The sequence below is a fragment of the Tenrec ecaudatus genome, chromosome 5 (genome assembly GCF_050624435.1).
Source record: "Tenrec ecaudatus isolate mTenEca1 chromosome 5, mTenEca1.hap1, whole genome shotgun sequence".
Taxonomy (NCBI): Eukaryota; Metazoa; Chordata; class Mammalia; order Afrosoricida; family Tenrecidae; genus Tenrec; species Tenrec ecaudatus.
In genome coordinates, this window is record NC_134534.1 from 182,533,642 (window position 1) to 182,558,335 (window position 24,694).

Here is a 24,694-nt window from a genome sequence, read left to right on the forward strand (position 1 = left end):
TTTAAAAGAGTTCTCCTGGATAACTTAACCAGTAGGCGTGGCATGGTTTCTGGTACTACCATGCTTATACCGCGTATCCTGGACTGGAGCTTTCCTTTCGGACCACATGGCTACATTTATGGGCTAGACAAGAAACCTCATTTCTGGTGCAAAAACCTCAAACCTCGTGCCAAGGGCAGGGCATCCACGACTGTACAAAACAACAAAATGTGAGGATCACTCTCACACCCGTTTTACCAAGTACCTGCCAGAATGGGCATTTAAAAAAATATTTTTAAAGAAAGTATTTTTTCCCTATCAACTTATGGCCTCAAAAATTTAATTTAAATACTAAAGCAAAAAATATGACCAGACTAAATTCAGATGATGCGAGTATCAAAAGGGTACTGTCTTTAGTGTGACATGCGTTTTCCTAGTGTAGTGTTTTACAATCAGGAGACAGGAACAGAAAGAAAAGTAAATGGGCTGGTAGTAGAGTTCAGGGCTGCATACTAGCTCATAAGGAAGAGCAGGGCAAAGATAACAAATTGGAGAAGAACATTAAATCCAGAAGAGCTGGTGGTCGATCCATGTAAAGTGGTTTCCAGGAAGCAGCAGCAGCAGCAATGCCGTGTAGTAGTCTAGGAGTATCATCTAAGAAATCAAAAGATCAGGGAATGAGTTATATATATACTGCTACCTACTAGTTTTCAGACTTTGTACAGTCTCATGGTTTATGGATATGTGAAAAGATTGATAAAAAAATTAAGTAATCTGAACTGAGTTTAGAGACCAGGCATTGTTATTTGGAATAAGAGTCATATATAATCTCCATTATACGTAAACCGTTTTATTGACATAATTAATTCAAAATTCACTTAAAGTCAGTTATTTTTTAGAGGAAAAAAAAAAGAAAGATTGTATACATTTAATCATAAGTACTACCTTGATTTATGGTAAATTGCTAGCAGTCTTACCACCATTGCTTTTGAACTACCAGTGCAAATACAGATGCTTCTGGATAAACAATGACATTAAAACATTATTACGACATTCACTCTCTCACACTCACTCTCATTAATTCACTCACTCAACTCTAATTCACTCACCCACTCTGTCTCTCTCTCACTCACTCACTAATTCAACCTCTCTCTCTCTCTCTCACTAATTCACTCAAAAAAAAAAAAAAAAGAAGGGTATCTGTAAGGCTTTCTCCCGGTCCAGAAAAAAACCAAAACTATTATTACATACATTTGACTATTATAAGTGTACTTGTCCAAGGTATGTCTGATGACTAGATGCTGGTATCGATAAATACGAGTAAATCAGTTCAAGCACATTTGCAGATTCATCCACTTGTTTGGCATCAAATAGTTTGTTAATTTCATGTCTACACATGACAAATATATCATTAAAAAGTGACAGTGTTAGTGATACTGACTTTTCATCCATGCATGTCAACTATGACGGCTTCTTTACGTTTCCCAGGTATGTATTTCTCCAGTCAATGTAACACAACCATTTGCCCTTTAAGGCACTTAAGTTTTCATTTCCATTGAATATCTTTGTTGTTGTTTTTTAAGATTTGAAGGAGCATGTCACATTATTAAACACACAATTGATGTCAAATAATGCCACAATATAGCTTGCATCAAAACTACTCAAAATTAGTATCTTTCATTAAGACAATGAAGTAAAATTATTGCTGTCAAATACCTTTGAGTCAGTTCTGACTCATAATGATCCATTGCTCAACAAAACACTGCCCAGGCCTGTACCATCCTTCACTGCTGCCATGTTTGAGCTCCTGCCTGTATCAACCCATCTTGCTAACGGTCTTCTCCCTTTTGCTGACCATGATGATCTCCATTGAGTGGCCCCTCCTATTTACATGTACAAAGTATATAAAACAAAGCCTTGCCATCCTACTTTCTAAGCATCCTGGTTAGAAAGTACAAACCAACACAAAAATTCAAAAGCATCAATTCTTTCAGCTTTCATTAATTGACCAGCTTTCACACGTAAATGAAGCAACTGAAAATATCATGGCTTAGGTCAAGCACAAGTCTTCAAAGTAACATTTTTGCTGTTTCGTTCTTTCAAAAGACCTTTTGCATCTAGTTTGCCCAATTCAATAGGCCGTTTGATTTCACTATTTCCAAGGGCATTTAATTGTGGATCCAAGTAAAATGAAATCCTTGATAGCCTTGATCTTAGAGAAAAAAAGCTGACGGCCATCAAGCCGATGTTGGCTCAGCAGACTTCTAGGACAGGAAGGGAACTGCCCCTGTAGCATTCCGAGACCAATTCTTCAACAGGGCTAGAAAGATCTGCCTAGTGATTCCAAACTGCAGACTTTGAAGTTAGCAGCCCAACACATAAGCACGGTGCCACCAGAGCTCCTGTTATTAACGCTGCTTATTACGGTAATAATTATAATCTCAAAGGATATTTCCCAAAATTTTAAAGGTATAGTGTAAAACTGTAAAAACATTTGAATATACCATAAACCCACCATACTAGAAAATTCAGGACTATCCATCAGGATCCATTCGCATGGACATGGACCCTGGTGGCACACTGGTTAAGCTCCTGTGATTGGCTCCCATAAAGACTGCAGGATGGGGAATGCTGAGGTCTGCCTCACTAGCATGCACGGCAAACCGCATCCCTGTCACGTGCCACGCAGCCCCTGCACCTGAGAATGGGGGAAGACCAGGCAGTCTTATTACTACGATGAAAACAGCGCTGACCCAATGGACTCTGTTGAATAGTCATAAAAATGAAGTCTCTTGCCCTCAAGGAGCAATCTGAAAAAATATAGAGAAAATTACTCAATTACAATGGGAAGAAATGAGACATTCAGAATGTTAAAACAATGTTCAAGTGGTGGGCATCAGTTAAGGCTAGTGATTTTTCTAAAGTCCCCATCTGATTTATTGTGGATTGTGGTCGTGCATGTTAAAAGTCCCTTTTTAGCCTTCCTTTCTCCATCCAAGCCCTTGTTAACCACTGGTCCAGTTTTATCTTGATGGACTTGCCTAGTCCAGATGTCAAACGTGGTGGAATTGTGCAGTGGTGCTTTGAGAGGTACGTTCCTCTCAATGACCGACATTCTGTCAGTTGTAGAACCTTCTGATTGCAAACGCTTTGCTACTAATTGGTATAAAACTTTCTCAAGTGGTCTCGCTGCCTTCAAATTGCTCCTGTCCCTACAATCTGTAACATATATGCTGCAGCTACATCAAGTTTCTTAAGGAATTTTTCCATGAGAGAAGCACACTGATTTAGTAACACAACTAAGCACAGCAGACTGGAGTTTATGGAAAGTTGCTCGACCTCACTGAGTTTTACTTTCCTGTTTTATAAAACAGGTTTACAAATTAGGATCACACCAAACACTAGTGAAGAGGTAACTCACTACCTAGGTACACAATAGGCAGTCCATCATGATAGTTCACTTTTCTTATGCCCATGTTTCCATTAGCCTATTGTATATACTAGAATATATTGCTCTATTTATGACAGTAAACAATACCTTGAAGTCTTGGATGAGATTGTCACCAAAGGTTAAGATCGAAGAACTGGGCCAGCAGGGAGGGAGGGAAAAATGAGCTGATACCAAGGGCTCAGCTAGAAAGCAATGTTTTGAGAATGATGATGGCAACAAATGTGCTTGACATGATGGATGTATGGATTGTGGTAAGAGTTGTATGAGCCCCGAATAAAATGATTTGGAGAGGAAAAAAAAGATCCAAGAATTAAGATTGAAGGCAAACTCGATGGAATCCAGATCCTGGAAGTGGGATTATGTTACAAAGGAGATGAAGTGCCAGTATAATCTGAGTCAGAACTGACTGATAGCAGTGGGTTTGCTTTTGGTTTTAATCATGACTCTGCAAGTAAAATCAGAGGCATCAACAGCCTTCAGTCACAAAGATGTCATGCTCCATAGTAAGAGTTAAAATAACTCACCAGGCACAACCCTGGCCCCGTACAATAACCAGAATATCTGATTTTATACTTATGAAACAGTACTTTAATAGGGAGGCCTAGATAAAGGAAGGTAATAAAGGTTCCAGAGAAGCGTGTCCTCCCTCCAATATAAACTAGCAAACAATCAAGGAATCTTCTACTTGCAAAGCAGACTCCTGGGCTTGAGATCTCAGGCCTTACAAAATTAGCACAAGCTGGTCTATCCCTCAAGGCCGATCACTTTCTTATTCAGGATTAACAGCTGAAATAATCCACTATTTTCAAATTACCCCATGCAGGTACATACATGTTCAATATACTCAATACATTTGTGCCCTAGAAGCATAGAAAACCATCTAGCCCCCAGTGGTTCTCAACCTTCCTAATGCCGTGACCCTTTAAATACAGTTCCTCATGTTGTGGTGACCCCCAGCCATAAAATTATTTTGTTGCTATTTCAAAATTATAATTTTGCTACTTTTATGAATCGGGAGATCCTTGTGAAAGGATCGTTCAACCCCGAGGGGTTGCAACCCACAGGTTGAGACCGCTGATGTAGCCTATTTTACAAGGAGATAAGCAGCCGGTTCACTTCTAATGAAGCACAGGAGGGGTCACTGAAATGGCTGGAAGAGGAAATCCAAGGAAGGGCTCACTGGGAGGCAGCTGCTTTTGGAGACCACCAGGCATTGTGTTCCTTCCAGGGGTGATTCTACAGATCCTCTGTAAGGAGCCTTCAGCTATTAATTTTACTTAAATTGATATAAAATCGACATTAAAAATACCACTACTATTGTTGACCTTGTTGGGTTCCATGAGTCAGTTCCAACTCATTGGCTAACCTAAGTACAGCGGAATCAAACACTGTCTGGTCCTGTGCCATCTTCACAATTGTTCTTGTTAGAGCCCATTGTAGCCACTGCTAGTCTTGGAGGGAAAATTGAGAGACCAAGAGGAGACCTAAAAGCATCACTGAGAAGTATTTCTTTGAGACTATAACTTTAGAAATACTCTTTTGGTCTGCTAAGTATCTCCTCTACGCCCAACTTCACTGGATTCGGCATCTCCTGGTATGGGATCTAGCAATCTGCATTAAAGAACTTAACTCTGCACACTGAAGGTCTCTGTGCTACAACCAACAGCTTGCTAGCTCAAGCCTACCCACATGGGGCAAATGTGGAGCCACGCTGAGTCAGAACCAATTTGAAAGAAGTCAAATTTTTTAAATACAATTTACCCCTAACATGCCACCATGTGTATCATATAACCAAAATTTATTAAAATACTTTTAGCCATATCATCAAAACACTTGGCATTAAAATGTAAGGTATCAGTGTATATATATATATATATATACACATACATACACACACACACACACACACACACTCGAGTATAAGCCGAGTTTCCCTGCACATTTTAATGCAGTTTTTGTGGTAAAATTAGGGGCATTGGCTGATATTTGGGTCAGCTTATACTCGAGTATATGGTTTCTTACATTCAAATGATATTTACCCCAAAAATGAAAAATATGCAAAACTGAAACTTAGTGCTGGGTTTAATATTAGGTACAATCTTTTTACACATTAAACATGTCACCTTTCATTTATTCCACACTGTTCATCATAATGAAATCCCACATTCCAGAAACAGGTTTTTTCAAACCAAAATGTTCCAAACACTTGTTTTCTCAAAATACTGTTTTGGCACTTAGGTAATATGGACTCAATACTATAGAATGATAAATTGCTTTAAGGTTTGTAAGAGACACACACCCCCAATAAAATGATAAAAAATAAAAAGCCAGAATGCTCCTAAAAAGTAAAATAAATAAATTCAAGTTTAATCTAGATGCTATATATTTCAGGAGTGTCTCAAATGGTCTCATATGAATTGTAAATACAAAACTAAAATGATGGCAACTTTAACCATCTCTATTTATCTCTAGGAAAAAGGTTTCAGAAGGTAGTCTTGCTCCATAAAATCAGTCCCATCATCTTTATATTCCACAGTGATTCCAGCTCAGATCCACAATAACCAAAGAGAAATTGGGTTTGCTCTTAAAAGTCATTGATGCCTGTCAGAGACAAAAAGTTCGTACTCTAAGCACAAAATTTAACAGCAAACAGCGACTCACATGGGCTCACAAAGTGAAAGTATGTGGTGCCCTATCAATCTGGAAAAGGCAGTTTTTATACACAGTTCAGTATGACTAGTACCACATACGTTTATTAGCAATTCTTCGGATTAGTTAACATATATTCTGATGAACAGTTTGGGTAAACAGCTATCAATAACATTTTTGTTACATGGGGGTTTTTTGGTACACATTTAAAAACGTTTTGTTACATGCTGCTTCGTACATATTTCCTTCAAAGACCCACTTCCACATCCCCTCCAGTGTTTGCTCAAGAGTTCACGTACACCGTTTTTTAAAATAAGAACCTATTCCCAATACTTCCATGTTGGAATTTTTGCCAGTGCATTCCTCTTTTGATCAAACCCCCACTAGAGTGCAAATCAACAATGCAGGATGATTCCTTCCACTATGTTTGTCTTTTTTTTCAAAATCTTTAGTCAATAAAAATTATTTTCTTCACACTGCAGAGGTATTGCGACCTGTCTTTTAGGGTTATGGCAGCAGGCAGAGCCAAAGAGTGAGTCCAGAGTGAACTCAACAACAGAAGGTTAGCACACAACACCAAGGAAAATAAGGTGGGTCCCTCCAGATGTCACCACATTTACTTAGCCTACAGCCCCACTTTCTGAACGAGTGAATGAGTGAATACTACTCAACATGACTGCTCCCACTCCATCACTAGAGATCTACCATCTTTACATGTGCAATAGAAAGATGCTGTGACAAATTTGCATTTACATTTTGAACTACATGTTACAACACAGTAAAGAAAGGTAAATAAGCTTATCTTAAAGTGTTAAATTATATATATATATAATAAATGACTGCAATTAGCTATATGCAGTTGGTTTTCTTTGTTTAAAGATTTGTGACCACAATGAACCCACTTTCACTTAAGTATGATGAAGACAATGCAATTTAAAACTTCTGTGCTGTAGTTGGAGCTCAGCATCCAGGACAAACTATAGTTGCCTGCTTTTACATCAGACCTGTTGGTCGTGGTCTTTGTATTCAAATGTCAATTCCTAGGAGTGTTAGAAATAACTGATGGAAATATCAGTTTTACTTGCAATTGTGGAGATTCTTTGTGTTTTATACTAGAAAATGGCTACCCCCCCCCTCAGGTATCTTCATTAAGAGTATCTTCAAACTCCCAACTCCAGTCAAAATGATGAGGTATTGACAAAGGGAAAGTAAGCAAGTCTTTGTCATGTTTTCTTACTGCTGATAAATTTTGTTTATATATCAACATGTAAATAACAGTTTTCGTTTTGAATTTCAGTGCATCACCTTAGATTTATTTTATTACAATTAAACAAGCCTGCCAAATAAGCTGTCACTTTTAAAATCAAGTTACAGCTCACAATGCAGGAACTCTAGCACTAAGTTAAGGCACCTTCTACAAGCCAATGATCTTTTGTATACATTTTAACAAGCGACTAAATTCTTTGTTTTCAGTACAAAATTGTCCAATCTGTTAATGAATTGTTTCTGATTTTTTTGATTGCTTTAACAATATTTGCTGCTTTAGTTATTTTCTGCCTCAGCCTGTGTGCTGTACTACCTGTGAGTCAAGCCAGCCTGTGGAGCCTGTTGCTAGAGCATGAGGCTCCTTAGAAACCTGCTTCAAGTTACACAGCTTGAGCTTGAGGCTGATGGATCCTGTGGCTATGCTTGAATTCAAGATCCCATGAGGACCTGCTTCCCTAAGCTTCCCAGCAACAGACTGTAGTTGACTATTGCTGACCCACACTGCAGTCTGCTGCCTGAGGGCAAACGCTGCCTGCCTTGCCAGAGGGAAGACTTCACTGTATGCTTCCTTCACTGGATGCTCGGCAAGCAGCAGCCCATGTTGAAGGGCTTCCAGTATAGTAACTGTTCCAACAAAGTGAGTTGAACGGAAGCCTCTGTACTGTTTTCTGGACTAAATTAGCTGTTATATTCCTTCTTGCTGTATAAACCAATCTATCTAATATCATAAGTGTCCTGGTTTTGTTTCTCTAGAGAACCCTACCTAACACAGCATTTTGCCCCTTCTTTCATGAATTACACATTTACTAAATGTAAGCTTTCGTTGCCTGGCAAAGTTGACTTATCAAGCTGTGTAGAGAATCCAAGCTGTTTTAAAATACATAAACTTACATAATGAGTCTTCAAATCTTGAGTTATTGGAAATATATTGCTTGTAAGCAAATAAATAAGCCTGTAATTCAAATACTCAATACCATGTTGTCTAAATTTTTTTCTTAGGTTCAGCCACGAAATTATCTGTAAAAAATAAAATTTGTTTATTTACCAAAATACAACCATGGAACCAATTCACTGCCATCAAGTCACTGCTGATTCATAGTGACCGTAATGACAACAGAACTGTCACTGAGTTTCTGAACTTCGCATTCTTTAACAGAGTAAAAGAAAGCCCACTCTTTTTGCCATGGAGGGCCTTGTTTCAAACTGTGAGCACGGCAGTTATCGTAACCACTACATCAACAGGGTCCCTAAGAGTCACTTGAGTTTTTCTCTCTTTCTTTTGTGGGCCTTCAATTTGTTAGCCCTTTTTGTCCCTTTCAAATTCAAGAATCTGGGCAAATTTGTAAAACACATTAGTGAATTAAACAATGGGGGTGCTATTTTTGATTCAACAGAGCAAAGATGAGATCTTGGGTTCCAAGCTAGCCATGAAAACATCAGTAAAAGCTCCATATGTGCCAGTAACAGATAAGGTAAGACCAGAGTGTCTGGAAATCTTTTGAAGCAATCTGGTTTCATAATCACAAACAACCTCATCTTTATTCTATGTAAACGAACAAATTTTTGGTGAATTATTAAATAATAACAATCTATAATCTATCAAGGGGCCAAGAGGGATAAAGGTGTGGAGGGAAGGGGAAAAAAAGGGGATCTGATTCCAAGGACTCAATAGAAAGTAAATGTTTAAAAAAGAATGGCAATATATGTACAAGTATGTCTGACACAAGTGATGTATGGATTGTACAAGTTTTAAGAGCCCCTAACTAAATCTTTTATAAAAAAAATAAAATAAATTTTTGTTCAACCATTATTGGATGAAAGGCTTTGGGAACATCTTGAAGTAATCGATTGCCCATTGCTTGTGCATCCTTAGGCAGGCTGTCTTACTTATGTTTAAAGCTAAAGTATTTTGGGGACCATTCAAGTCTTCTTACTGCAGGGCAGTGACTTATTTAATGTGGCTCTTCTGCCCAAATCTCGTAACTCCCAGCAAACAACCTGGGTCTGGTAAGGTGAGGGAGATACTGATATGACTCACCTGTTAACTGAACAGGATTCCCTGATGCTATCCTGCTGCATAAAAGTGAGCTCTTTAGGAGGGATCTCATTACTAGCAAGAGCTGGAGTGGAACGTTCCTCTGGACCCATGATTTCTGCGCTATAGAATCCATAGCCAGAGAACGGAAGAGGTGTGTACTTCCCAATGAATGAAACAAGTACAGCCAAGTGCTTTCTCTGTAACTGGCTTGTACAGTGAAGTGCCTCTGGGTACTTAATTGGGGAAGTTGGGCTTATTGACTCACAGAAGTGAGTTACATGCCTTTCGGTTGAGGCTTAAAAGGTATGCCCCTTTGGGCGTTTATTAGCTGAACTGAAAGAACTTTGTAACAGGTCCTGATAAACAACTACCCTAGGCATTTCTCATGGGCATTGCAACCTGCCAACTTCCTTAATAAACCCATTAATTATGAATTTTGTCGGTGGGTTCTGTGTAGTTGCAATGGACTTTAGATCCTAAAAGAGTAAAATAGAGAACTCTAATCAAGCAACACTGCCTACAGCTGAGCCTCTCCAGGTTATAATAACAGAATCCATGGCCTAGGTCTGGGGTCAGCAAACCAACTCTCAAGTCATACAGGGCTCTTCTGGTATGTACTTGTGACTCTGAAGTAAAACTGAAACATTTTAAGTGATATTAAACAGATAATAGTGATTTCATTTGAAAATATATTTATGGCTCTCAAGTAATTTTTAAACTGTTGTGAGGGGCAGGATTGGCTCTTCCATTTCAAACATTTGCCAACTTATGGCCTAGTTGAAACAAATCTGGGAGCCTACCTAAGTTGTAAACTTCCAATAACAATTTAAACTTCCTTAACAAACTTAATAGGCTCTTCATGTAATTTTGGAAATTCTTCATACAATGAAGCTATGTAACTCAGAGAATAAAGGAATATTGGGAGACTCAGCAGTACCCACATGGTGCATCTTCCTGGGTAAAGTTTTGTGTTAGTTGGTTTCTCAGGCAAAAGAAGAATATGTAGAAACAGTAATATAAGAAGTGTAGAAGGGCAAAGGGTATAAAGAGACTGCCAGCAATGGATCAGAAGGAATTAGGTGCCAATCAAAATAGGCAGCCCCCCACCAAAACAAAAAAGGCCACTGCCATAGTTAATTTCAATTCACAGTTTTCTTTCTGTGACTGTTTATCTGTATAAAAGCAATCGCATTGCTTTCCTGTGTTGTAGCCAGAGGGTTTGAACCACTGACCTTGTGATTAGCAGTTATGACCCCACAAGCGTTCCTTCCAAAACCCATTTCCATGGAGCCAATAGGGGGTTTGAAATGACAGTACAATTAGCAGCTAAATGGGTAACCACTCACTACAGCACCAGAGGTACTTAGGCAATGACTAAAAAATAATAAACCCACTCTCATCAATTAAATTCACTACCACTGAGTGGATTCCAACTCAGTCGCCCAACAGGACAGAGAACTGCCCCTGTCGGTTTCCAAGACTGTAATTTGTTTGTTTTTTAAGTTTTCTTGACACATAATCTACATACCACACAATTCAATCATTCACTCACATCAAGGAACTGTTCATCTTTACAGCAGTAAAAAACTCCATCTTTCTCCTGAGGAGGAGCTGGTGGCTTCCAACTGCTAACCTTGAGGTTAGTAGTGGGACACATAATCTACTCTTATGAGGAGTTTCAGAAGCTGTAAATCTTGAATGGAGTAGGTAGCTTCATCTTTCTCCCAGAGTGGGTGGTGAATCTGAACTGCTGATTTGCTATTAGCAGTCCAAAGCTTACCTGACAGTGACTCTAGGGTTGTTTCACCCAGCAGCTTTTATTTTCTAATATAATGTGCAGAAAAACTAATTTGGATAATTGAATAAACCCACAAGATGGCCACAGATTTTCCAGATTGCATTGAATTAGGTTTTCCCAAGCAGGCAAAATTGTGCCCGCTGAAGGACCAAAGTGCATGTTCTTTGTGGGCAACGTCCCATACAGGACTGCAATTTTACCTGATTTTTCCATTCTAATTGCCAAGGACAGTAAAAGGTTACTAGCAAGCACAAAAACAACTCCTTAAAGAAAACTTAAAGAGCTAAAATGCAAAGAGGTAGAGTGGAGACTTGAGAGGTTATTTACCTTGAGACAGCTAGCCAGAGTGTGTAGAGGGGCCAGCCCATATGGCACAGCTGTTCCCAAAGCCCAAGTCCTTAGAAATTGTTAAGATGTGGAAGGTAGTACACTTCTAACAATAAATTAAAGAAAATGTTAAAATGTTAGTAACAAGAACCAAGAGTTTATCTTGAATAGGAACTGGAGTTGGACTACAAAGTGAGTATACAAAAGGCTGAGCATGACCAATAAAACAATTTTTAATTAAAAATTATAGAGGAAAAATACTGTACAATATAAAAAGAAATAGAGAACTGTGTGATAATAGTAAGGGATTACAACATTATATTTTCAATTACAGACACAACATCTCCGAAAGTCACTAAGAACACTGAGAAACAAAACCATAATAAGCTAATTGACTGTTATAAACTTATGCAGTAACAAAAAAGTTTGTGGAAATTATCCTTTGATCTCCACAAACTTTTTGAAGCCCCTTTATATAGAGAGCATTCTACCCAACCCCAGAAGACAGTCTTCTCCAGCAAATAAGGGTGACCTAAGAGTAGACAACCCAAGACACACAAACCACCAAATATTTAAGACTGAAACCATGAGAAGCTTCTTCTCTTTCTGTATTGTTACTAAGTAGCAACACAAGACAAATAATAAATATATACAAACTACAATATCATAATAAAAACTATTACTCATAGAAAAATCCCTAGAATCAACTGAAAATACAGCAAAACTTCTGGAACACAGCGAAAGAAATACACAGATGGATATTTAAAGTAAAGCCACTAGCTGGACAGATTTTAAAAAAGGGAAATGTCATATATACTCAAGTATAAGCCAAGTTTTTCAGCACATTACTAATACCATTTTTTGGTGGTAAAATTAAATGCCTCAGCTGATGGTTGGGTCGACTTATACTTGAGTATATACAGGAACTGAGAGGTAAAAACGGAGACATGGAACAAAGAATTCAGATAGGAATGTGAACATAAGAACTCCCGGGCAGATTCCACGACCAAAGGAGCTAGGTCAGGGAAGTCACACCTGGCAGGGAGGCGGTGGGACATATACAGGGTTTGAATCAATGATGTATGTGCTGATACGAGGGAGGGGGGGGTTAGTGTTACGGTTGCAGGGTCTGAATTAGGATGTAGCCTGTGAGAAATCATCTTGTTTTTCCGCAGACCTGCTTCCAGGAATACTGGGGGAAGGGGCTGCACAGACCAGCAAGTCATCCACCTTCCTAAGAGGCTTGGGGAAGGAGCTGCAGTCCAGACCTGACCCAAACATTCCAGATTCTTAGTGATAATGGGTATTGAGTTTTGTCTTTTACTACTACCTGCTGATGTGGGGCAACAAGGGGAGGAGTTAAGAGTTAGAAGGTTCAGGGCCTGTACCGGCCAGCAGTGAACAACAGGGATGAAGTAAAAGCAGGTTGATGGTCAGGTTGGAGATGTCTCGTATTTGTTTCTGCAAAAATTTAAACACACAGGGAGCTAGAATAATGTAGACTATTATCAGGGGGAGGGGCATATTTTGGGCCATGACAGGGTTTTGAAACCACGAGGTAGAGTTAATGCCTTTTAATTTCATCGGCCATGGTGTGGAGCACTTTGACATTTTGTTCAACTATGCCTGATTCATTATTATAGTAACAGCATTCTTGATTTAAGAACATAAATGTTCCTCCTTTATCTGCTCTAAGTCAAGGGCTAGGCGGTTTTGCAGGGTGACTTGTGCTAAGGACATTAGCTGTCATTGGAGGGAGGGGAATTAGAAGTGGAATCCATAATAAATTGTATTTTGTCAATAAAGGTCTGAGTTTGAAAAATAGATTGTCCCATTGTTAATCTAGGCATCCTGGGTGAAGCCAAGGAGGAAGCAAAGCTAAGTCCTACCAGCAATGGTAGTAATACTGCTCACTTGATTCAAGTGAGCTGGGGAACTACAGTGACTGGGAGGCAAGAGGAGTGGCTGGAGGCCTTGAGGCAGTTTGTCAGAGTTCCACTGCATCAGAAGGAGTTTCCTGGGAGAGCTTTAAAAGAGCCTGTAATCTTTTTTGGTGTAGTTGCAGGGTAGGTTCTGGCTTTGGGCTGTGGATGGTAAATAGCACAGGGGGTAGCAAACGGTAATGTTTCCTGGGACAAATAATGGCAATATTAGAAAAATGTTGCTGGCAGTACCAGAGAGGAGGAAATTTATTGGGGCAGACGCTAGCAATGGGCACTGGAGGGAGACACAGAAAGAACACAATGAGTTTTTTATCCCGAAGTATTGAGTTGCTGGTCAGCATTCTAGATCAGTTTTACCCACTGGAAAGGATGAGGACTGCTGTTCTTGTTATGTTAATTGGGTTAATAACTGAAGTTTATTTGTCCCATATTTCCTTAGCAACTTCACCTAGCTTCAGTGTCTTGGTCTTCCCAAGTGAAGGCAAAAAGAAACTGACAAGCAGCTTAAAGTGGAATTGTAATGGGTCTTTTAAATCAAGTCTAGAAAAATGGATCGTACTAAGTGAAATACAGGACAAAAGCGTGTAGGGGTTAGGGACTACAGTGTGGATGGGGGCTATGGCTTCACTGCTAAGACGCAAGTCCTGTACTAGACAATAGGAACCATCCGCTCTCTTGATGAGCAAAATAGGAGTGTTGCAGGGGAGTGGGCAGGCACAATAACCTAGTTAATTAGGAAGCATTGAATGACAGGTTTTAGACCTTTACGGTGTATGAGATTGGAAACTGGGGACAAGATGGGTAGGTGGAGGGATCTTTAAGGTAGATAAAAACAGGCAGATGATGCCTTGATACAACAGGTTGGGAAGTATTCCACACTTCCGGATTTACACAGTTCAGCAGTGGAGGAGTGGAGGAGGGTATAGATGGAGGTTCGGTGGCAGAAAGTGTTAACAAAAAGGAAGTTAGGGAAGGCAAAGTGGGTAGCACACAGTTCTACTGGAGACTAACTCCTAGCTTAAAAAGGAGATCTCTACCTAGTAACGGTAAAGGACACGAAGGCATTATTAAAAAGGAGTGAGGAAGAGGGGAGTTTTCTTTATCTTCTATATCTATATCTAGAAACTCCTGTATCTATCTAGAAACAAAGGTTTTGAGGGTTTACTGTCTATGCTCACAACCATGCCTAGGGAAAAAATTGGGCCCGAGCAAGGGAGGACCAAGAAGGTAGCTCCCATGCCTATCAAAAAAGGAGATTGGCTTACCCACTACCTTCATTGTTACCTGAGGCACAGCGAGCATCACCTGGGTTGTTAAGTCCAACACCTTTAGTCGTCAGTGGGCACACCCAATGGTGCCAATAGCAGGTCAGGATTTGGATGGATGATCCCTCCACGGCTTGGCACCAAGAGACAGTCGTTTCTCCAGGGACCTTGTAGACGGCACAACGGGAAAGGCTTACTGGGTGGCCAGGGCTGCAGGCAATGTTTAATCCAGTGGCCACATTTGAAGCAAAGTCCTAGGGCTGGACGGTTAAAGGTGTGGCTAGAGTTGTTACTACCTGAAGTCTCCTGACCCCATCCCTCCAGTCAGTCTCAGGGTAGCAACCAAAACTTGGGTTTGCAAACTCGCCTTTTGGCGGGCTTGGGATTTGTCCGCTGCCTCAGCAGCCTGTTCCTCTCATGCATTAAAAACTTTAAATGCCACGTTTACCAGATCATGGATGAGGGTCTGTGAGCCATCCTCAGGTTTTCTAAGTTTCTTTTTAATATCAGTGGTTGGGTTATAAAATGGGTGGCTAAAACAGTAGCTCCTGTCGGAGAGGCAGGGTCTAACTTAGTATACTGGGTCAAGGCTTGTTAGGCGCAAAAGAAAAGCTGCCGGGTTCTCACTCAGTGTTGGGTAATTTCTAGCAGCTTGTCAAAATGTACTGCCTCATGAGAAAATGGCTTGAGTCGGCCAGCAAGCATCGTTTCATGCGGTCTCAGTTAGCTCTACCTTTTCATTCAGCCTGGGCACTTGTCTGATTAAGTCTAAGCTGGCTCTTCTCTAGGAACTGCCTGAGGGGCTACGGGCATGGTGGCATCTGAGAGATGGACCTGGTCTGCATGCTTCTGGGCAGCTGTAAAAACTTGCTCTCACTAATCATGGGTGAGGGTAGAAGTGAGGACTATATAGACTACTCCAGGTTAAGTAATAAGCTTGGGTAAGGTATCGGAACTCTTTAATATAGGTAGTGGAGTCATTAGAAATGGTCCCTAAGCGTTTTCCTATCAGAGATCTGAGGGAGAATGGTGCATGTACCCTGACAGGGCCATCTGGCCCAGCTACTTCAGAGGGGACAAACGTGATGTGAACTGGTGTGGGAAGCAACAGGGGAAGGTAGGAGTAGAAGTGGGCCCAGAGGGTTGTGTTTGAGGAGGTTGGGAGCTGCCTGACTAGGTTCAGGGTTTGCAGGAGGTGGTATGGAGTACGGTAGAGGATGGGTAGGTGGGAAGGACATTTACAGGGAATTAGAAGGGGTGAGATCAGTTTGTGCAGCAGTAATATGTAACGGGAGTTTGGTAGGAGCCATAAAGGGTGATTGGGCAAACAGAACCTGGGCTGGGGGACGAGATCGGAGGGAAACAACCCTGAGCATACGGAACCTCAGACCATTTTTCAGTCTGGTTACAGAATTGTCAAGGTCACAGAGAATATTGAAAATGAAATTATCATATACTGGCCAGCATGACCTGTTGTCTAATTGGTATTGTGGCCACACTTGATTAAAGAAAAAGACTAGACACTCAGGACAAATGTCGAGCCTGGCCCAGCTTGATGAGTTTGGCCAAGAAGTACCCCAAAGAACTGTTATTAAGGGGATTAGACACAGTGATTCCCAGGGTGTCTCGAACTGCAGGAGGTATGAGCAGAGGAGGGTGTCTCCAAGTCCCCGTCCACACCTGTCAGTCAGGAGGTAGCTCCGTAACCCTGAGCAACATCCCAATCAGAATTAGGGACCCAGGAGTCCTGGACTTGGATCTTAGATCAGTGAGCCACTATGGGGAGCTAAGGAGAGGGAGTGGCCTGGCTTCCTGGACGGTAAAAATAGAGGGCAGTCAGAGGCTTTTAAGAATGAGAAAAAGAGGAAGTAGATTTTAGAGCAGTTCTGGGGGCAGGCACCATAGAGCTGCAAACACACAAACAGATAGAAAAAGCTCAGACACACTTTGTGTTCTAGTCCAGTCAGAAGGTGCAGTGACCGCTAAGCCCAGTGCTAGGAGTCCTGTTAATGGCAGGAGTCCTAGGAAGTAAACACAGTGACAAAAGGCTGGAGGCCACATGAGAGAAGATAAGACACCAAGAAAAGGATGGACACAAAAAACTCTCCGGATTTTAGCACCACCACCCCCTTTTCAGGAAAAGGCAGTTATTTCCAGCTCCTCTATGTTCCCATAGGTGCTTACTGGTCCTCAATGCCCAGAATGACAATCAAGACAGAACACACACAGAGAGATACTAACCAGCAGTCGCTTGTTCAGACAGGCTTCAAAGGTTGGGGAAGCAGAGGATGGGGCTGCACTCTGACCAGAGGGAGTTTGGGGCAGCACAGAGCCACTTTTCTGACCACTTCCGAGTTTGGGCACCAAGATGAGAGGTGAAAAACGGAGATGCAGAACGAAGATGGAATTCAGACAGGAATGTGAACTTAATGAAGGTTTTATTAAGGCATGGAAAGAAGTCCCAGGCAGATTCCACGACCTAACAAGCTAGGTCAGGGAAGTCGCTCCTGGCAGTGAGTATGTACTGATAAGAGGAAAAGGGGGATTTGGTGCTGCAGCTGCAAGGTCTGAGTCAGGATGTGGTCTGTAAGAAATCTTGTTTTTCCACAAACCTGCTTTCTGGAATGCTGGGGGAAGGGGCTGCACAGAGCTGACATGAAGAAATAAGCTCCTTGGAATGCTGGGGGCAGGGAGTGCAGTCCAGCCATGGCCCAAACTAACCAAATATAAAATGACATTGGCATTATTAAAACTGGCTCAACAAAGATCTTAGCTAAATACTATGAGAAACTACTCTAACCATATGAGAACATAAATGAAATTAACAAATCCCCAGAAACACTACCTACCCAAACTAACACAAAGACAGAAATTTAAACAGATACAATACCAAAGATGATACAGATGATGGCTTCCAAAATTTACCAACACAAAAAAGCCCAAGACAGAGCAACACTAGGGATTCTACCACATATTCAGATAAGAGGTGACACTAATTCTACTCAAGCTCTTTCCAAAATATAAGAGGAAAAAGGGAAAAATGGGGAATCGTCTACAATAATCGATGTAAAGCCCATCCCCCAGGGGACCGGAGAACGGAAACGTTGAAGAAGGGAGACAGTGGACAATGTAAAATATGAAAATAACAATTTATAACTTATCAGGGGTCCATGTGTGGCAGGGTGGGGGAGGGAGGGAAAAAAGGCGGAGTTTATTCCAAGGGCTCAACTACAAAGGAAATGTTTTGAAAATGACGATAGCAACATATGTACAAATGAGTTTGATACAACTTATGTATGGATTGTTACAAGAGCTGTTAGAGCCCCCAATAAAATGACATGAATTTTTAAAAAATCATTTAATTGGGGGCTCATACAACTCTGATCGCAATCCGTACATACATCAATTGTGTAAAGCACATTTGTACATTAGTTGCCCTCAACATCCTCAAAACATCTGCGCTTCACTTAAGGCCTTGGCATCAGCTCCTTTTCCCCTGCTCCCTTTCCGCCACCCATGAACCCTTGATAATTTTATTTTGTCATATATTACACTGTCCAAATGTCTCCCTTCACCCACATTTCTGTTGAAAATGACACTTTTTAAATACATGAGAAAAAACTATCCCAAGCCTTTATTATTATTCCTTTAGCTTTTAAAAGTGAGAACAGCCCCAATACCTAAAAACAAGGAAAATGCAAAACTAAAAAAGAAAATCAATGGCCAATATCCTTAAAAGAGAAAATCACTGGCCAAACATAAGCACTAATATTTTCCAACAAAATTCTAGTTAACACACTTCACAACCATAAAAAAAACACCCAAAAAACACTCCTCCACTGATACACAGCCCAAGTGAAATTTATGAGGATTACAAGAGTGGTTCAACATTAGAAAATCATTGCATATAATAATCCAGCACACAGATCACCTGAAGCAGAAAAAGCATGATAAAATATAATAAAACTAGAAATGAACATTTGTGACATAATTAAGGGCATATATGTAAAATCCAAGGTCAATACTGTATTCAACTGAAAAAGGCAGTGAACTATCCCTCTGAGAATTGGGGAAAAGACAAGAATGTACATTGTTGCCATTCTCATTGAACATTGTACTGGAAACCCTTAGCCAGAGCAGCAACAAAGAAATGTGGAGAGCACAGAGTACAGACATTTCTAGATTTTTTTTCCCTTTTCACTTCTAGATCTTCATGGGACAATGGCAGCATAGTGGTTACCCGTTGGGCTGCTAACCACAAGGTTGAACAGCTTGCCATTAAGTCATTTCCAAGCAGTTCAAAACCACCAACCACGCTTCCAGAGAAACATGAGGCCTTCCATTCCCACAAAGATTTGCAGTCTGGGAAACCTGCAGGGCAGTTCAAGTCTGTCCTAGAAGGTTGCTATGAATAGGTACGAACTTAATGGCAGTGAGTTTTAGAGACTAAAATTGGTAAGATGTACTGGTCTCATGAATTGGAAGACTTGATATAGTGAAAATGTCAATCCTAACTAAGCAATCTAAAGAAAGATTCAATTCAATCAACACATCCCACCAATTCCTTACTGAAATGGGAAAACTTACCGATCAACTTCATATGGGGAGAAAAAACCTGAATACTCAAAGCAAAGTTTCACAAGATCCAATATCAAAAAATGTAATCAAAACAGCTTGATATTAGTTCAATCATAAGCACATAGGTCAGAATTGAGAAGCCAGAATTAGACCCATCTATGGATGACTATTTTTGACAAAGAGTCTACCAGAGTCTAATAAATGGTGCCTGATACAACAGAAAATCTACTTTGAGAAAAATGAAACATTACCATCCTTCACAATGCACACAAAAGGTAACTCAGAAAAGAATGACAGGCCTAAATGTTAGCTCTAATACCTTAAAATTCCTGGAAGACACAAAGGAAGAAGTCTAAGCAATCTTATCTTTTGTAAAAAATTATTTACGTGACCTAAGTGGAAGGAGAATTTTGAGAATGACGAGGGCAACGAATGTATAAGGGTGCTTTACTCAATTGATGTGTGTATGGATTGTGATAAGAGTTGTATGGGCCCCAATAAAGATTTATTAAATTTTAAAAAATTATTTACCTGATAAGGGTCGTCTCTAAAATCCAGAAAAAAAAACACTGCAGTCACTCAAAAGGACAAGCCCATCCCAAAATAGGCAAAGCACTTTCCCAAACAAAACCTAAGGACACTAAGGACATCCAAGTAACTAGGAAAATATGGTCAAGATCATTCTTCATTAGATGCTAATTTAAAGGACAATGAAAGGGCACTGATAAGAAAATACAATTAGAACTACCTCATGATCCAGCAATCTCATGCCTAAGTGTGTATCCTAATAAACTAAAGCCTAACCCAGTCTTCAGGTCCATTCTAACACGCAGCAACACTGTAACAGAGCAGAACTTGCCAGAGACTTTCTAAAGCTCTCTTGCAAAAGCACACTACCATTTTTCTCTCTCAAAGAAAAGCTGGTGAGTTTAAAAAGCCAAATCAGTTAGCAGCTGAGCACTTAACCATGTAACCAGAGCAACTTGGTATACACCAAGCCCTACAAATGACACAAACAGGCCTAGCTACACCTATGTTCATTGCGCTTTATTCACAAAAGCAAATGAGTGGCAACGACCAAAGAGGTCCATGAGCGGTAGAATGGGGGGTGGGAGGACATGGTACATGCATTCAATAGTGTACTATGCAACTATAAAGAACAACTTAAGTCTGTATAACACACAACATGGATGGACCTAAAGAATATAATGCCAGGAAGGGCAAATATTGCATGCTTTCTCTTTCACAAGACTATTCATGCTCATTAGTGGTCACAAGAGACAGAGTGAGTAAAGTAGGCTTTTTATACAGTAGAAAATCATTATTTTCAGTGATGGGAAAAGTGGCACTGTGGATGTAATGAGAACAGCACAACCAAAGCAAAAAGCAGTGTTCAAGAACATGTGGATGAGTATAGAATTGGAATATGGGTAGGCACAGATGCATACATAGGTGGGAACAGACAACTGTCCACGGTTACATGCTAATTCTGATACTCCCCAGACATAAACAAAGACCTTTCAACATTGATTTTCTGGGTTTAAAGGCTGTCATATGGAACAATTCCAACCTCATCTAACTTGAGACTAGGAAGAAATACGATGGTGTCCAACCAACCAGTTGAGGTAGTACTGGGATCCCAACATTTAGTCTCAGGTCAAAAGGGAGAAAAATGTGGAAAATACTCATTCTTATTTTCAAAAATAAATATAAAAAATGAGAAGCTGATACCAAGAGCTTAAGTAGAAAGCAAATATTTTGAGGATGAGGGCAACAAATGCACAAATGTGCTTGACATACAATGGGTGTACGTATGGATTGTGATGACTTGTATGAGCCAATAAAATTATCTAAAATATCAAAATTGGAACAGTGAAAGATTGCCTTTGATTATCACAGTCCTTTAATACTAGAACCAAACCTATCTGGGGATAATCTATTAACCAAATATAGCAGGATTGCATATAAGAGGATATTATTCATAAAATCAATGCTCTACTTAAGAAAACATCAGCCTGAGACCAACAGGTTAACAATTTCTCAAACGCAATGCTTACAAAAGAGAACAAGGGAAACTAGTACTAGAAAATAAACAGAACACAAGAGAATGCTGGCACACTGAACTATGGTCGCTGAGCAATTGGTGTAGAAAGCATCAACGTACTGTGTAAACTATCACCAAATACTTAGAAACAAATTACACACCGATGAAGATTTTAAATACTAAAGCCCCGCTTCCCCGGCTCTCTTTTATTCCCAGAAGTTCTCCTAGGCTCCCTCTCGTTTGTCTAAGAGTGGTTCATGTTAACCTTTTATTGAGAGCCTGCTCAGAACACTTCTGTTGGAATTTTTGCTAGCTCAATCTGAGCAAAAGAATCACACCCACAATCCAGAAGGTGCAGCGCGACATGGAGTCGGCGATGAGATCATAAAAAGGGAGGGATTCTTCTAGGCCCGGGGCGGTCCTTAAGAGACAGGAAGCAGCAGAGAAGTCCCTTAAAGGGATTGCAGCACTCTCCTCCCCTACGGAGAAGGGTGTGGCCTTCTCCCCGCCTCTACTGCAGCTCCCTTAGGATTGCTGCCCCAGCCTACTTTTTGAGCACCTAAGCTTCCCACTCACGAACCAGCCAGACCGACCGTACACCCTCCCAACCTCCACAGTGCTAGTAGCAAATGGGACTGGTCTTGTCCTTCAGGAAGCGGACGCCCCGGGCTGAGCCCTGGTCGCCGCCCCCAGAAGCCTCGGCTCGCAGCCTACCCCCGCCCCCAGCGCGCGCTTCCTGCCACGTTGCGCAGGGGCGTCGGGCCAGACACTGCGGCGCAGGGCCTCCCGGACTATACCAATGACCGCGTCCACGCCACCCTGGGCACCCCCCTCCCCACCGTGTAGTGGTTTCACTCGTTTGGAGTCTGAGCCAATAGCAACGGACCGTTCCTCGAGTTTCGGCAGCCAATCAAATGCCGAGATCGAACAAGCGGCGGGTAAACCGACTCCCCCCCCCATAAAGGGGAGTGTGAGAACGCGCGCGCGCGGGAGTTACTTTCACTGCACGACACCCCCCACCACCGCCACCAGCCAAACCCCGGCCAACTCCCGCGGGAAGCCGACCGCGCCCGCACATCCAGCTCTCCTTCACCCCACCTACCTACCCACCCCACCCCGGGGGCAATGCGAAAGTCCTCCGGCGGCTGCGCTCTCCCGCTGCCGTAATTGACAGATGGCTTACTCCAACCAAAATACGCCATTTGTGTTTTCACACGGCGGGAGGAGAAGAAGCCAATCAGCGGCAAGACGTAAACCGGAAGCACTCCTCCCTTTGCAAGTGCAAAGGCTCCGTCCGGTTCCGAGCTTTCTCCGCACCCTTCACCCTCCCCCTCCGGTTGCGGCAGGGCGGGCCGCCCTCCCCACTGAGTCCGACCTCCCCTTTCCCGTCAGCTTAACAAATGTTATGCTCCCAGTTTCTCACGGGAGAAAGGGATCCCGAACTACCAAAAGGTCCACCTCAGCCACCCCATCCACCCCTAATCCCCCCCAACCGACCGGGCTTCCCTCCAACCAGAGCTCCGCTCCCCTACCTAGCCGAGGCTCTCTGAGGATCCGGAGCCCCAGAGCACAGCCTCTTCTCCAGGAGGCCCGGCAGCTTCCGCTGATTGGCGGCGAACTGGCCAATGGGTACGGGGCGGTGGGCGAGGAAGCCAATGGCGCAGCGGGAGGGGGCGTGTCCGGGTGCCCCTGGCGCCGGCCCTGGGAATCCCCGTGCGGTCAGTGGCGTTTCCGCTCGGGCAGCGGCTGAGTGAGCTGCCGCCGCCGCTGCCGCCTCTGCCGCCGCCGCCGCTGCCGCCGGGGGAGGGGCGGCCGCCGCCCGCCTGCGCTCAGACTCACGCAGCTCCAGTGCCGCCAGTCCGCCAACACAGTAGTGCCGTTCTTCCCTCCGCCCCTGGCCCTTCCCCCTCCCCGCTCTTGGCTCGCTCCGCCTTTTTGCCCCCACCCCCAACCTCACGGGCACGGGCCATTCCCGGCCAGGAAACGCCGTGGCGCCGCGCTGGGCCTAACTCGAGACCTGCTGCCTCCCGGGAGTGCTGTGCGCCGCAGCCCGGGCCCAGGCCCCGGCTGCGCCTGGGACAAGGTAAGGGTCTGTTACGAAGAGAGACCTAAGCTCCCGGCCTCGGGGGAGGGAAGGGTCACCTCCCTCGTCTCCGCTCGCTCACCCCGGGACATGGGCCTGTCCCTCCCTAGGCGCGCTCCGGACAGCAGGGTGCTGCCTCGCCGCCCCCCCAACACCGACGCACCCCTCCTTTTCTCAAGAGAGCGAGCGAGAGTCCCCCACCCATGGACCCCACTATCGTTTTCACGTCTTTCCTGAGTCAGGACGCTTCCCCTCCCCCCTCGCCTCTTCACTAACTGGGAACTGCCTACTCCACGTTTATCTTTCACTTGAGGTTCAGCCCCGCTGCCTTCCTCGCAGGATACACAGGCAGACCCCCCCCCCATCCCCGCCCCGGGGCCTCGCGGCCTGGTGGCAACGCGGATGGGTGGGGGGGCCCCCGAGCTCCCCTTCCTAAAGCTCCTCCCGGACGCCCGCCCTCTCCGCCCGCGATCCCATCTCCGATGGCCGCTTCCTTTCCCACCCCGGAGACATTGCCGTCGCCACCCCCACCTCACATTCTTGGGCTCCCGGCGGCGGCGTCCCCAGGCCCTCTGATAGGGCCCCATCGCATTTGTAGGGTTCGAGCCTGGAGAGGAGCCAGATTGTGTCGTTCCCCTGCTCTGGGCGTGGGGCGCAGTCGTTTGAGACGGCCTGTAAGAGGCCGAGGAATCGACCTTTTATGAGTCCTCTGCACCTCCGCGTGGAAGCCGAGGGTGTGCAGTCCCCGGGGCTGCGAACAGCCCCGGTTTAGGGAGGGAAAGTTGACCGGTGGGGAAAGCCCCTGTGTACTAACAGTTGATGCTGTCGCGCTTCTGTGCTGGTCTCGTTCCTCCGGCGTGTAAGCGGGCTCCCTTCCCCTCGGGTCGCGGGCTGCAGCCAGCCCTACCGGTCTGGGCCAGGGGTGCATGTGTGACCTGCATTTTCTGCTTTCTCATGTTACTTGTGCAATGTGTTCACCAGTAATTCGTGTCTCGCCCAGAGCTCTGGGTTCCTTGGGGCTTTGTCTCAACTTAAGTTCATCTCTCCAGTTGCTTCTCAGGCGATTTCCTTCGACGCTTGACTAGACAAGTTGTTTTCAGTGACATATTCGTGACCAAGGTCATACTTACCTTTCTTTGTTGGTACTGAGCTATACTTTGGAATGGGCAGGAGCCAGCTGAGTTTCCCAAGGGGCGGGGGAGGGGGCTTTTCCAGAAGTGCTTTCTGTAGTCGTTATTCAGGGAAAAAATATTTTTGGTAGATAATTTTATAT

At 43.0% G+C, this 24,694-nt stretch overlaps 1 protein-coding gene and 1 long non-coding RNA gene across 18 annotated transcripts in view; one reads left to right on the forward strand and one right to left on the reverse strand.

The window, feature by feature from the left end:
* Window positions 1-367: 367 nt before the first annotated feature.
* Window positions 368-23,206, reverse strand: LOC142448439 (uncharacterized). The gene is made up of 2 exons (XR_012784525.1): window positions 22,871-23,206; window positions 368-14,883 (listed from the first exon to the last, which is right to left on the reverse strand). It is a non-coding gene; the product is annotated as an uncharacterized LOC142448439 (long non-coding RNA).
* Window positions 23,089-24,694, forward strand: part of SETD5 (SET domain containing 5) — a 72,960-nt gene continuing 71,354 nt past the window's right edge. For 8 of the 17 annotated variants that reach the window (XM_075550394.1, XM_075550393.1, XM_075550400.1 and 5 more), the window contains exon 1: window positions 23,091-23,421. The gene's annotated coding sequence lies outside the window, so the exon portion shown is untranslated. Of the gene's footprint in view, window positions 23,422-24,694 lie in introns of all 17 variants that reach the window. The other 9 variants (XM_075550399.1, XM_075550398.1, XM_075550405.1 and 6 more) reach the window with 4 other exon arrangements.